At 39.6% G+C, this 12,799-nt stretch overlaps 1 long non-coding RNA gene across 1 annotated transcript in view; it reads right to left on the bottom strand.

Moving 5' to 3' along the window:
• LOC119567277 overlaps positions 1-7,546 on the bottom strand; it is a 115,268-nt gene extending 107,722 nt beyond the window's left edge. The window contains exon 1 of the long non-coding RNA XR_006284364.1: positions 7,170-7,546. This is a non-coding gene — a long non-coding RNA (uncharacterized LOC119567277). The remainder of the gene's footprint in view (positions 1-7,169) is intronic.
• Positions 7,547-12,799: the final 5,253 nt, after the last annotated feature.

The following is a 12,799-nucleotide window of genomic DNA, read 5'->3' as shown; positions in this document are numbered from 1 at the left end:
TTCAGCCTACATGCACAATGTATGGAAAAGTCATACCCCAAGAGATGATACATGTCCAGTTGGGGTGCACAGTGTAACAAATGCATGAAATATGGACATTTTACAGCTGTTTGCAGCACTAAAGCAGTCAGGTAGTTGACTTGTATTACAGATAATCACGAATCATTGTTTCTAGGATCTGTCACTTGTGATGATAGAGCCCTCAGAGTATGAAAAGGAACATTCATGGCAAGACTATTGACTTTAAAATTGACTCAGGCGCTGATATCAATCACCTTTAACCCCCGCAAAGATGAATTCACCCTGACAACTCTGACTAGCCCTGGCGGTATTTTGAACTGCATGGGTCCTGTTCGCCACAGAAAAACTTACAAAGCCAAAAGCCATGCATTCAGAGTGCATGTGATCAAAGGACCACAGACTAAAAGTCTTCTCAGCTGCATTGACAGCCACGATGAGCCTACTGAGAACTGTGGAAGAACGGGATGGAATATTTGGTGGTATTGTACTAGATCTGCTTTCAAAAAATCCAAGTAACCTGAAGAGACAATGCTGAACAATACAGTGTACATACACCTCACAGGATTCCTGTCCCATTACTACATAATGTGGAAACTGAGTTAAAGAGGATGGAGTTGATTGGCATAATTAGGAAAATCTGAGCCAACAGCATGGTGTGCCCCACTGGTATCAGTTATATAGAAAATGGAATACAAATGTGAGAATTTTTAAAAGACTTAATGAAACAGTTGTGTGGGGGGGGGGGGGGGAGAATATATCACCCCAATAGGACTTTCTGCCCAAAGTGAAAAGAGTATTCCCTAAGATGGATGCCTCAAGTGGCTTCTGGCAAATTCTTTTAGCCAAAGAAAGTGCTAAACTGACTACATTTATTATACCCTTTGGAAGATTTTGCTTTTGAAGATTACCTGTGCACCTAAAATTTTGCAAAGAAAGATGGCAGAATTGTTTATCAACACAAATGGAGTTGTTGTTTTCATGGATGATATCCTGATATATGGATCTTCAACAGAAGAACAATCAGAGCAAAAACCTCTACAAATGGCAGATAAAGAAAGAGAGAGAACTCAAAGATTCCAAACGAACCACAGCCCAGAGTTGCAACTAATAGACAGCCAGATGACCAAGCTATTACATGTTTAGGTCATGTAATTAGAAATCCAGTATGTTCCAGAGACACTTAACAGATTGATATATACTGAACTTCAAAGACAGCATGGTAGTGTAAATATTGTAGGAATGTAGAACTTAAAAGGGAGAGATGTAACAGAATGCTAAACTATTATCGTTTTCACCCATTAAGTGGCACAGTGTGTAAAATATCTTATTTAAACTAAACTCAGCCATACCTGGCAAAGCATTAAAGGATCTTACAATTAATACATCTGGTGTATAAGCAAGCTCTGTAGTCAGTCCACATCTGGTATAGAAGAACATGACATTTGGTAGCAGGAAAAAGTGGTGTTGACATCATTCCAACGAACAGGTAATAGGAAGTTTTGAAATTGAAAGATTAGAGACTAGAATTTAAGAAGGTGTTTGAATTAAATTGTCAAGAAAATTCGAAAAGATTTAAGTTATGAAATAAAAGCTGTAAATATTTTAGCACAGGGAGAAAGTGGAGTTCACATAGAGCTGGTAGAATAAAATAATCTCAGCCCTACTTGAAATTTCACTAGATTCAATAATCACACACGTAACTACTGCTTTTGAGTCAGTTAAAAAAATACCCAGATTTATCATGACAATAGCATAATTTGTTTTAATGAGAAGATATGCAGAAAGGTGATTAAAACATAAGTCCTCTGATATAAGTTAAGAAAATTGAACCCTAACATGGAAAATGAGCTGAAACCAGCAAGACATGGCACACAAGTCTAGCTTCTGCAACACATTGACCTCGAGATCAGGTTTACCACTGGCATTCCCTCAACTCACGTTTTATTAGTTACTACCTCTATCCATTAACAAAAGGAATTTTATGAATGCTTGGGGGTGGGGAAATAAGTCTAGTGGTCTGTTCCAGTTACCAATGGGCAGGTGTCCACATGACAAAAACCACCAAAATTGGGACTAATATTGGCAAACTGTCTCCAGGGACTGACCTCATCCAGGGAGGCGAACCCTCCCTGCCAGCATTCAGGCAAATTGGCAGGGCAGAGCAGGACAAGGAAGCTCCATATGAATGTTCCATACATTACTGGCAAAATTCACCCCTTTGTGAAGGGTCCAGGTAAATCTTTCAGCACCACAGAAGCCCCATAATAGCTCTAGGCAGAAGGAGGCACAAGCAAAGCAGCTGTGTAAGGGAGCCCCTGCATCCACTTATATGCATGGGAAGTGGCTTCTGAACTGACTCCAATAGGCTAGCACAGAGGTGAGAACTGGGTCAGGTCAGGCACCCCTAAATTAGTGCAAAAGGACAGCAACTGCTACGGTCTTCCACAGGTTGGTGCAGCAGGCATGGACAAGGGGGCTGTGCTTGGGGAACCAAGCCCTAGGAGGTGTATTTCATACTCTCAACCCCATGCAAGAGAACTTCATAAAGTCAGGTTATTCTTACTTTATTTATAATAGTTTGTTAAGCTCTGCCAACATGCACAGCACTGTGCAAGAGACAGTAGAAAGTCACTTCCAAACAAAACAAAATCAGCCTTTGTGCAGGAAACCTGAAATTGACCCAAATAAAGGGCTTCTGTCTCCAGGACCTTTAATACAGCATTCATCGTGAAGACAGTCACTCACAAGAAGTTTTAGAGCCAAAAAAATAAACTGATCTATATCAGAAGTCTGGGACTGCAAATTAACAAAGATTTTCCTCTAAACCACTGATAGCTTCTTTTTAAATTTAAGTCTTTTAAATTAAAAAAATGCTTCCATTAAAATATGATTCATACTTTTAATAGTGCAATACCACAATATGTACAATTCCTCACTTAGGCCATACAAAAATGTTATCTTAGAGAGTTATGTGCCAGATTCTCAGCTGCTCTAGACTGATGTATCTCTACTCAAACCAATAAATCTATACCGATTTATGTCAGCTGAGGACATGGGGTGTATATATATAATACACACACACCTTTACGAGTCACAAACAAAGTCACAAATTTAAGATCCAAATTTATTCCCGGTTGATAGAAAGAAAAAACTATAATTCTTAATGGTTCATAGTACGTATTAAATTATTGTTTTTAAATTCTAAACGTTAAATCCCAAGTAAATTTGATTTCTGCCCTATGGAGAATATTGTACGGTACTGCTACAGAGGATATCATAAACACAATATTAAACTAGTTAAAGTTATCCTCTTATGAGATGGCAAATATAAAATATGAATAAAGACTGAAAAAAGTCTTGTTCCATACCAAGTCTTGTTGTGTGAACATTTTTTCAAACAGTTTGACTTTTTAATCTGTTTGTAAAAATGTCACTGATCCTTTATTTCTGAGCTCAGTGCACTCAAATTGTGTACTTTAGCACTATACTAATTGAAAATCCTTACTGTAAATCCTACCTTTTGTACATGAGAAATTCCATGAACAGCTTCAGTACTCACTTTAAAGTAATCTTCTACCTATGGTATAATTTGCGCACAAAGATGCCTTTGTTAAAGCAGTCACTGTTTCAAGAGTAATATGTGAGTTTCAGGATACAAATCTACCATTAAACAATAAAGGCAACAGCGCAAGTTCAGGACTCTATTGGCATAGATTCTTTGTGCGTCCAACAGTTACAAAAGCCACACATCCAAGTCCCTCACATGATCGAGGCCCACACAGGGCTGGGTGTAAGGGGGTATAAAACCAATATTCCTCTAACTGTTTCTCTCAAGAAGTCAATGAAAAAGCTCCCATTGGACTTCATTTTACAGGATCAGTCCCTATGTGCACAATGGGCCTCACTCTCCTCTCCACATGGTAACTCGACTGATTTCATTAAGACTCCCGATTTACACTGGTGTGAGATGAGAATTGGGTCCAAAGTTTCCAGGCTACATGGGGTCAAATTCTGACCTGGTGTAAATGGGATGCTGTTGATTTCATTGAATCAGTGGAATTGCATCCATTTATAACAGGGCTAAATTTGGCCCATTGCCTGTCCTATTTAAATAGTCAAGGAGGGCGATGTTACCAGAGGACTTTGAAGTTTAGGACATTAAATTGAAACAGAAGGGCAGGGATGGGGACATACAATCGTAAGAAGTTCTAAAAGAAACCAAAAGCTAAAGTGTTACCTGCTTAAGATTGTTATTTAAAATCCTCTTTGCTAGGAGAATATTGGCTGATGTACATAGGTCAGCAGTTAACAGATATACACATCCAACTACAAGAGTGTTTGGCTTATTTAGCTAGATCAAGCAGAAGCTGCCTTTTTTCTTCTGTTAGAAGTGAAGCACTACTGAGGATGATTATTCTTTATAAACAAACTACGTGTGAGAGCTGCATCCATAATGCCCTTCTAGAGAAATCTGGGTAAGCATCCTCAGTACACTTAATATCTTTCTAGTAGCCGAGATTGTGGAGGGATAGGGATTATTTTACATTTTTGTGGATGAAGTTGATGTTGTGCTCCATCTTACTGCTTTGTGCAGGGGGTGTTGTCATTCCTCTTTGATGATACACTGCTATCCCTGTCTTGCACCAAACCACATCTTTAGAGAAGGACCAGCAAAACACCCATTCCTTCCAGAGTTTTGGGAACACATAGCTGATCTGCTCCTCCCATGTGACTATTTTCAGAGCTGGTCGACAGATATTCTCCCACAAATCTTGATGAAGTCTTATTGCCATCATCCTGAGATCTGGAGCCAATAGCAATGGAGAGGGACGTGAGTAGTGGAAAGAGGGAGGAGCAGGTGTTGCAGCCCCTTTCAGCCCCAGTGGCAGATAAGGAGGCCAAAGTTTAATAGAGTTTTCAGCTCTTCGGTAGCAGTTTGTTTCACATCCCGGTTTTAGCTAAACTGATCCACTTATCCCCATTCCAGGTTGGGATCTTGCCCCTCATTTCTTCCTTCCCTACCTTTTTTGAGAAAGACTGTTTTATTTCAGTGCTGGCCCTCTGCTTTTGAAGACCATTGTCCCTTTTGGACTGGTTTTCCTAGAGCCTTGACAAAAAAAAGGGGGGGGGGGCTGAAGGAGCCTTTGATTGGATAGGACCATTTCTGATAAATTGATATGACAATAGTTGGTAGGCTATGAGGGATGTAATGTGGTCCAGTGTTTAGAGTTCTGGACAGGGAGTCAGGAGACATGGTGTTTAGTCCCAACTCTGTTTGTATGGCCAAGTCATAGCAAATCAAAATGTAAGATAGTCAAAGGAAAAGTGACTAAGAGTGATGTAATCAAATGCCAAACTAACAAGAGGTACAGGGAGGACAAGTCTTAGACCTGAAGGGAGAGGGTGAAAAGAGTAGGAAGAGTTTATTCTCTTTTAGTGACCTCCTCCCAAAGGACAATTCAAAATTCATTTGCTAGTGTTCATTTGTTGTTCATCCACCACACTCTTACCTTGCTCAATCATTCACTGCTTACTCCAGTCTTGACTTGCCTATGTCTCTCCATTGCCCCAACCACAATTAGCCCAATCAAAGTTTCAAATTTAGGCACCTAAATAGCAGTCCAATTTTCAGGATGTGCTGAGCATTGTCAATAGGACATTGGGAGCTCTCAGATCAATGGGAACTACCGATCTTTAGTGGCCTAGCTTTAGGCTTTTTCCGTGTTTTCTCCACTCAGTGGCCACTAACAAGAATAATTCTCTGTATTCAAAACAGATTACACTTGTCCAAAATACCTCTAGTACTATTGTAATCTGTAGTTTTCTGGACCCCAACTGCAGAATGCCACATACGTTTAATAAGACATCAAGTCTACGGACAGTTGAGACGTATTGCAAAGCAGACAGAAGAGTGTGTGTGTGTGTGTGAGAAAGAAAGAATGAGGTGGCCCAAATGAAACTGCGGTGCCTGTGATGTGAACTTACACGTGGTTTGTACATTAGCGACAAGGAACAAAAGGCACTAGAAATACAACTTGAGTTGACAGAGGGATTTGGTAGCAGCAGCAGAAAATAGAATATGTTGAGAGATATTGCCAGAATTCAAAGCATAGAAATCTACTTCAGAGCCTCATCATTTCACGTGAATTAACAGACTGATGGAGTCTCCTGACCTATTTCAAACCTGTACGGTAAGATCTAAGATTTCATGTCAGGTTGAAGTTTTATAGCCACTTGAACTGATGTGATGGCTTAAGAAACTACAGCTTATTGTGACACTCTTGTAGGATGTTTAAAAGGAGTAGCCCTCTTCTCTGGCCCAACCATAGACTAGAAGTAATGAAACCATACTGCATTTATAATTTAATTTTGGGCTTTATTATTCAACCATGGATTTGAAAAATGTTCTGCTTCTCTAGATGATGAAAGAGTGCTACAGTAGCCAGCTGGCAGAATTAGAAAGTTACATTTATGTTTCATTACCAATAGCTATTGAATTAACTCTGATTCTATAAGAATGCTCGCAAGATTTATTCAGTCTGGTATATTTCTAAAAGTAGTTTTAGTACGAGTCTACAAGGTGTGAGTGTGTATGTATGTAAATTGGACATACATCAAAAGAAAAAAAATCTGAGGGATATATGCACTTTCCTCCTATTCAGAATTCAGTCCTTCATCTGACACATAACTAAGGGCACTCCTACATGTAATTCATTTCCTATATGAATCTGCTTTTAAAAAAACTAGGCATACAGTTACAGTGATGATAGCCACAAATGATCCCCAATCTACTTTGGTCCACAAAGTGTGGGTACTGAAGCCTCCCTTAACTGCTTCTTTCTACCCATTTCTAGGAAAGGCAGCCCAAATTTCTTGTCAAATGCCAACATAAAATTCTACACGCCAAATATTAATCAAAGTACAGTGGGCATCCAGCATAATTGTTCACACTGTACCAATCTCTTTTCCCCTCAATAGTAGCTTGGAGCTGGAAGCTATTCTAAATGGGAGTTAAGTGATAAGACTGGCTGGATGGTAGCATCAGGAAATAGGAAACATCTGGGACGTCCAAAATACCTTTCAAATGATTGGACTCATGTTAAATCTTGAGGGTAAAATATTGGTCCATCACAGGGTGCTTCACTCACCGTTGGAGCGCCTCCTTCCGGCCACATCTGAGGATTAGCTCTGCCAGGTCAATGCGCCTTCCTGAGGTTGCATTCCATCACTCTTGCTCTCTCAGTACTCAACCACACCTGCTTTGTACCTTGACCCTCTGGCCAGGTCACTGTGGTTTTCCCTTTGGAGGTAGGGGTTGTATACCCCCGAAGTCTTTTGGGACCCACTTCCCCTTAAGAATAGTGCAACCCAGTGACTGGTAGGGGAACCCAGGCCTGCCCTCTTCACTGAGTTCCAGCCCAGAGACCCTACAGCAAGTAGTCATGGTCTGCACAGTCCCAAACCTTGCTACTATATCCCTAGGCTACTTCCTACCTTGCCTTTTTTCACCCTGATAGTGACTGCAGTTTCTCTACCTACAGCCCCCTCCTGCTCTCAGCCACAGGAGGTTATACAAACCTCTCCTGTTCCTGTCCAGCTGAGACTCATCTCTAATTAGTCCTTGCTCCCTGGCTCCTCCTCCAGGTACAGCCTAGAAGGTTAATTGCCTCACCTGGACACCTTCACCTCCCCAGGCTGTGTGTGTGGTGGTCACCCATTACAACCCCATTAAAGTCAATGTCAAAACTCCTACTGACCTCAGTGGATCCATGATTTCACCCCTAGGGTTTGGACAGGGACCTAGCGAATGTGTCGAGGATTATTTAAGTCTCTCTGAAAAGGTAGGGGTTGGACATCCTTATAGAAATAGGCTAGGGAGACCTTAGAGACTGCATTTGTTTATATATTATGTTTATCTTTTTTTAAAAAGACTATACATTTTAGTAAATATGTATATTATTCAAAGTTATTCAGTGAATTGCTTACATGAACATATTTCACTCTAAGGAAAGTCCACAGATTCTCACTGTGACTATTACTTCAATTTGTCACTAATCATAGTTCACTATTCATATGTTTTCATTGATCACCTGGCATTCTTCTTTTCCTTAACTGAATGACTCCCAAACCTACAGAGAGCTTTGACAAAAGACTGGTATATAGTTGTACAAGTACTGTGTGAAAACATATTTGCACAAATATTCATACCTGCCCTTCCTGCCAAGATCCTTACAAACACAGTTTGCTCAAAATCTAGCCCTGTTAGGGGTTTCTAGAAACCTCTGTTACTATAGAATTTCAATTTGAAAAGCAAATAAGGACTGGAAATACCATCCAGACAGACCTACCTTTTCTATTTGAAGGCCTGACTGATAATACTTATTTCCAGTATTTGCTCAGCTTTACCCCAAAAGATTTTAGCTTATTACACACACACACACACACACACCCCTTGAGTCTATGGTTTATGATAATAAGAAACAATAATTAAGGAAAGAGGGAAGTCAACTAATATGATTGTCCTCAAAGTGCTGTAATATTACATTATAAAAGGATCAGTGACACAACCCTTAGCTAAAAGGCCTGAACGCAAACAAAAGAGATTATTTGAGGACTGTATAATACACAACATTTTCCCTTTAAAAGTACACCATATTTCTTTGTGACAGGCAGCAGGGGCCAGCTGAGAGAGGCCTCTGGATAACTGAATACTGCCACTGGTTTCTGCAGCTCTGAATCTGACCTAGCGTTCATACATTGGCCTGTGGAGCTGCAGCCCTGCCACAAAGCTTCATGAGTTATGTTGACTGACCAATTTTCAGGGTATTTTTGGCTGCCAACAGCAGCGGTGCTCTGCCTACCAACTGTTGGCCAGACAAAGCAGTTTTAGAGTGCCCCATCTACATGCAATATGCATATTACCATGGCCAAGGCTCAAACTGGGACCTTTGTGATGCATTGGCAGTATTGCTACCAGCTAAGTCAAAAATGAGCCAAACCAAAAATGAGCTAGTGCAGTGCCAAACCTGTCTCCCCACGAAGCGACTGCACGTGAGGGTAGCACTAACAGTGGCAAGAATATAGATCTAAAAGAAGTAGATATCCATGGCCTCTTTGAAAAACTAGCCCTGAAAAGCTACCCAGACACAGGAAACCCACAGACTTGGCAACACTTCTGGTACTTTTTTGCACTTAATACTGAGTGCTAGAACTAAAAACTTGCTTGAAATACAAGGTTATTTTAATAAGCACCGATTGACAGTTTGTTACAAAACGCTGGTAATAACCAGTCATTACAGTATATTTAAATGATCCACTAAGCCTAAGAAGAATAGCAAGCGGCTTCCACATCTCCGCTGCTGGTTTGAATCCAGCCCAAGTCCATAATGACCCAAAGGAGCTACCCCTGGAAGGCTGTTCATTGACCTATATGAAGTCAGTTCACAGTTCCTGTTAAAAATGAACAACTTGCCACAAGACAAATGATAGTGCCTCCTGCCTTGCAGGCTGTCATTCCTACAACCACACCATTCCTCTGCACCAGTCCTTGCATTAGGCCCAAACTTGCCTCCGTTGCACATTTGTTATTGTGATATCACTCTCATTACTGTAAACTGACGCCTGAAATGGTGGATCAGGAAGCTGGAGTTACAGCTGCTTTTATGCTAAAGAAATGGATTCCACATTTTTTAAAGCTTCATATTATATTATTATTTTCCATTTCTCCTCTTTTGCAACCTTGTTTCACATGCATTTGGGCCAATGCAAGCCGAGAGGTACCAGCACTTAATTCAAACAAAAATACCCCGTGGCTTTGCAGTATTCCTGGGGCCAATTTCCACATATTCTTATGGCCTGGACTACATGCTTCCCTGGTAGGAAATTGAAATTGCTTTTAAATCCAAATTTGTACCATTACCTCCACTAAAATTATTACATGAACCACAGTGCAGTACCTGCATTATCTCTGAAAATCCTAGCTCCCCGCCCCCAAATCTCATTTCCTTTGTTTTGTATCAATTCTTGCATTTTGGTTTTGATCTTTGCAACAAATTGAAAATCCATATAATGCTTTTTTAGCATGAACATTGCAATGCTAGTTTCCTAGTCCTTGACAGGTGGCCCAAGCACCTACTGATATGCTTTACCCTTGGCATGTATTTTAACCTCAGCTGTAGTTTCTGATAATTGGTACTGCTTCTCTGGTTTATGTCAGACAGCAAGATGCAGAGATTTCTTATCTGAGCAACATCTTTTCCCAATAGCTTATTATCCTTACATTCAGAGCTCGTTAGAAATTATATGTAAATTGTTCACACATGCGCGCACACACAAGCCTGGTTTAGAAGAAAAGAATTATAGATCTTCTGATTTCATTCCCTTGAATTCCAGATCTTTAAGTCAATGAATACATTATTTTCTTTACGCAATTTATTATGGATACATTCCACCTGGATACAAAATCAGCGTAGGTATAATTACACAAAATCCCTCCATCCTCACTAATCAGGATAATGATGTGCACAGACATGGTCACATACTATTGGAAGACAATGTTGAAAGCTTCAGCTGCATACAATAGCAGTCTCTGACACTACTGTACGCTGAAACCCTCTTTGATCTTCAGGGTCTCCTTCAGAGCAGATGACAGCCTGAGGTCTAAACACATCCGCAGAGACAAGTCATTAGCAGCTTCGGTGTCTGAAGGACTCGATTACCACAATCCAGCAGCTCAGTTACATGTCAAAAAGCTCAATGGATACATTTAACCCTTTCCCACCCTGCACTCTTTTAAAAAGTTATCCTTTAAAAGATAACTGATATTTGCTAATTAAAATAAAATCTTACAGGTCCTGTTTTTCTAGTACAGGGAATCAGTTTCCCTACTAAACAAAAGGCAGGTTGATCAGGCCAGTGTTTGCACAATCACTAGCTTAACTTCAAGTGAGGTTCTCCCACTGTGAGACAGCAGACCTGCAGTATCTTTGCGCTCTCCCAATTCCTAACACCGCTGGGAGCGCGTTGTCATTAGCACAGCCAGCAGCTATTGTGCCAAGTACTAAAATCTTTTGTACAATTTTATTCTATCTGCTGTAGCTGTGTCATAAAACCAAGCCCAACAAACCTTCAGGAGCAGGAGTGTTATCACTAAAATTGGTACTTGTTCTAATCCTAATTAACCACAGGATGATGGGTGTCCAATCTCTAATGATTCTCCTCATTAATATCTCCAGGTCTTAGCAGACTTTGTATGTCTGCCATGCCTGTACAGTTTCAGACTCAACAACAAATTCCAGGTATAAAAAAAGATGGTGCAGATTTCATAATAATAAGAGTGGAAAAATAAAGTGGCTAATATTCTATTTATAGAGTCAGCACTTGTTTCTTCATATTAAATCATTAAATATTTAAAATATGCAAGCACACACAGGCTTTGTATACACACACACACACACGTATTATTTAGACCATCTGAATTCTCAAGATCCACAAATACTCTTTGAATTATTCTGTTGTTATTTACATTTCCCATTTGCGACTATGCCTCTACTACAAGATTTGACTTTCAATTAAAATTCATTATTATCTTAGTAGGCCAAACAGATTGATGAAATAATGGATTCTTTTCATTCACCTCTGATGTGACCCTAAGCAAGTGTATTTGCATAATAACCCACCATGGAGCTATGATTTTAGCTATGAAATACCTACTGTACATAAAACTTCCAGGGTTGCTTAGCTATGGCAGCCAGACAGGAATGGTTCTTTTATTAACATGGCTATGTATCTGTTGCATCATATGCAGCATTGCACAGTTTGGTGGCAGTAGGCTGTGAAGCCATGGAGTTATAAGCACTATGAATATTTAAACAACCAGTAGATGTGTCACTTTATTCCTAATTCAGAGGTGCTAGATCCTTCCTTAAACAGGACTAGTGAAAGAAAAAAAATTATGAAGTAAAAGATTACCAGACAAGTTGCCCAAAAAATTAGAATAGAAATTGAGATAAAATAAAAATCTGCATTTTTTATATTAGACATTCACGTCTCATCTACATGGGAGACTGTGGTGACTGGAGAATTACTGAAATTATGACACCACAAGAAAGTGAAAATTGAGCAATTGTGAAGGGAAGCCTGTTTGTTTCAAATTTTTGTATCTGATTTGCTTTGTTAACACCTGTTTAGTTCCAATGCCCAGCAAACTCTTAGGAGAAAGGGTATGGGGTGTTGAAACTTTGCAACAAAGACAACCTATCAAACATGCCTTGTTTTCACATCTCTGAAATCCCTAGGTGTTATCCAACATAAACAGGGAAGACCATTGACATTCCTATTATTTCTAAGGTTAAAAAGCAAACAGAAAAACATTGTTAAAAAGCCTTTCAGACAGTTGTACATTATTTTAAAAAAGTAGAGGGCAGAAGCCAAATTTTAAATTTCCTTTGCAGGTCACATTCTAGCTATTTTTGTGCAATTCAGTTAAGGATTTCCTCCAATAATAAGGCCTGGAAACATGCTGCTATGATGATGTTTATTATTGCTGAATCAAAATAGCAATGCTGATATTTGAACTGTATGGCTCTAGTCCTCAGCCTAACTGTGATGAAGAAGAACTCAGTCTGAAATCTTATTTTCTTGTAAAAAAAAAAATGTATATATATGACTAGAATAAAAATCTCTATATTGGATATAAATACAGCTAGCAGTTTTCCATGCTAGAATGTCAGTAAATCCCTGAATTTATGCTTTATTGAATGCATCCACTTTGAGACCC

This window comes from Chelonia mydas, chromosome 10, assembly GCF_015237465.2.
Source record: "Chelonia mydas isolate rCheMyd1 chromosome 10, rCheMyd1.pri.v2, whole genome shotgun sequence".
NCBI classification, from domain to species: Eukaryota; Metazoa; Chordata; order Testudines; family Cheloniidae; genus Chelonia; species Chelonia mydas.
The sequence above is the reverse complement of the archived record's forward strand: the minus strand, read 5'-3'. Positions and strand labels throughout refer to the sequence as shown.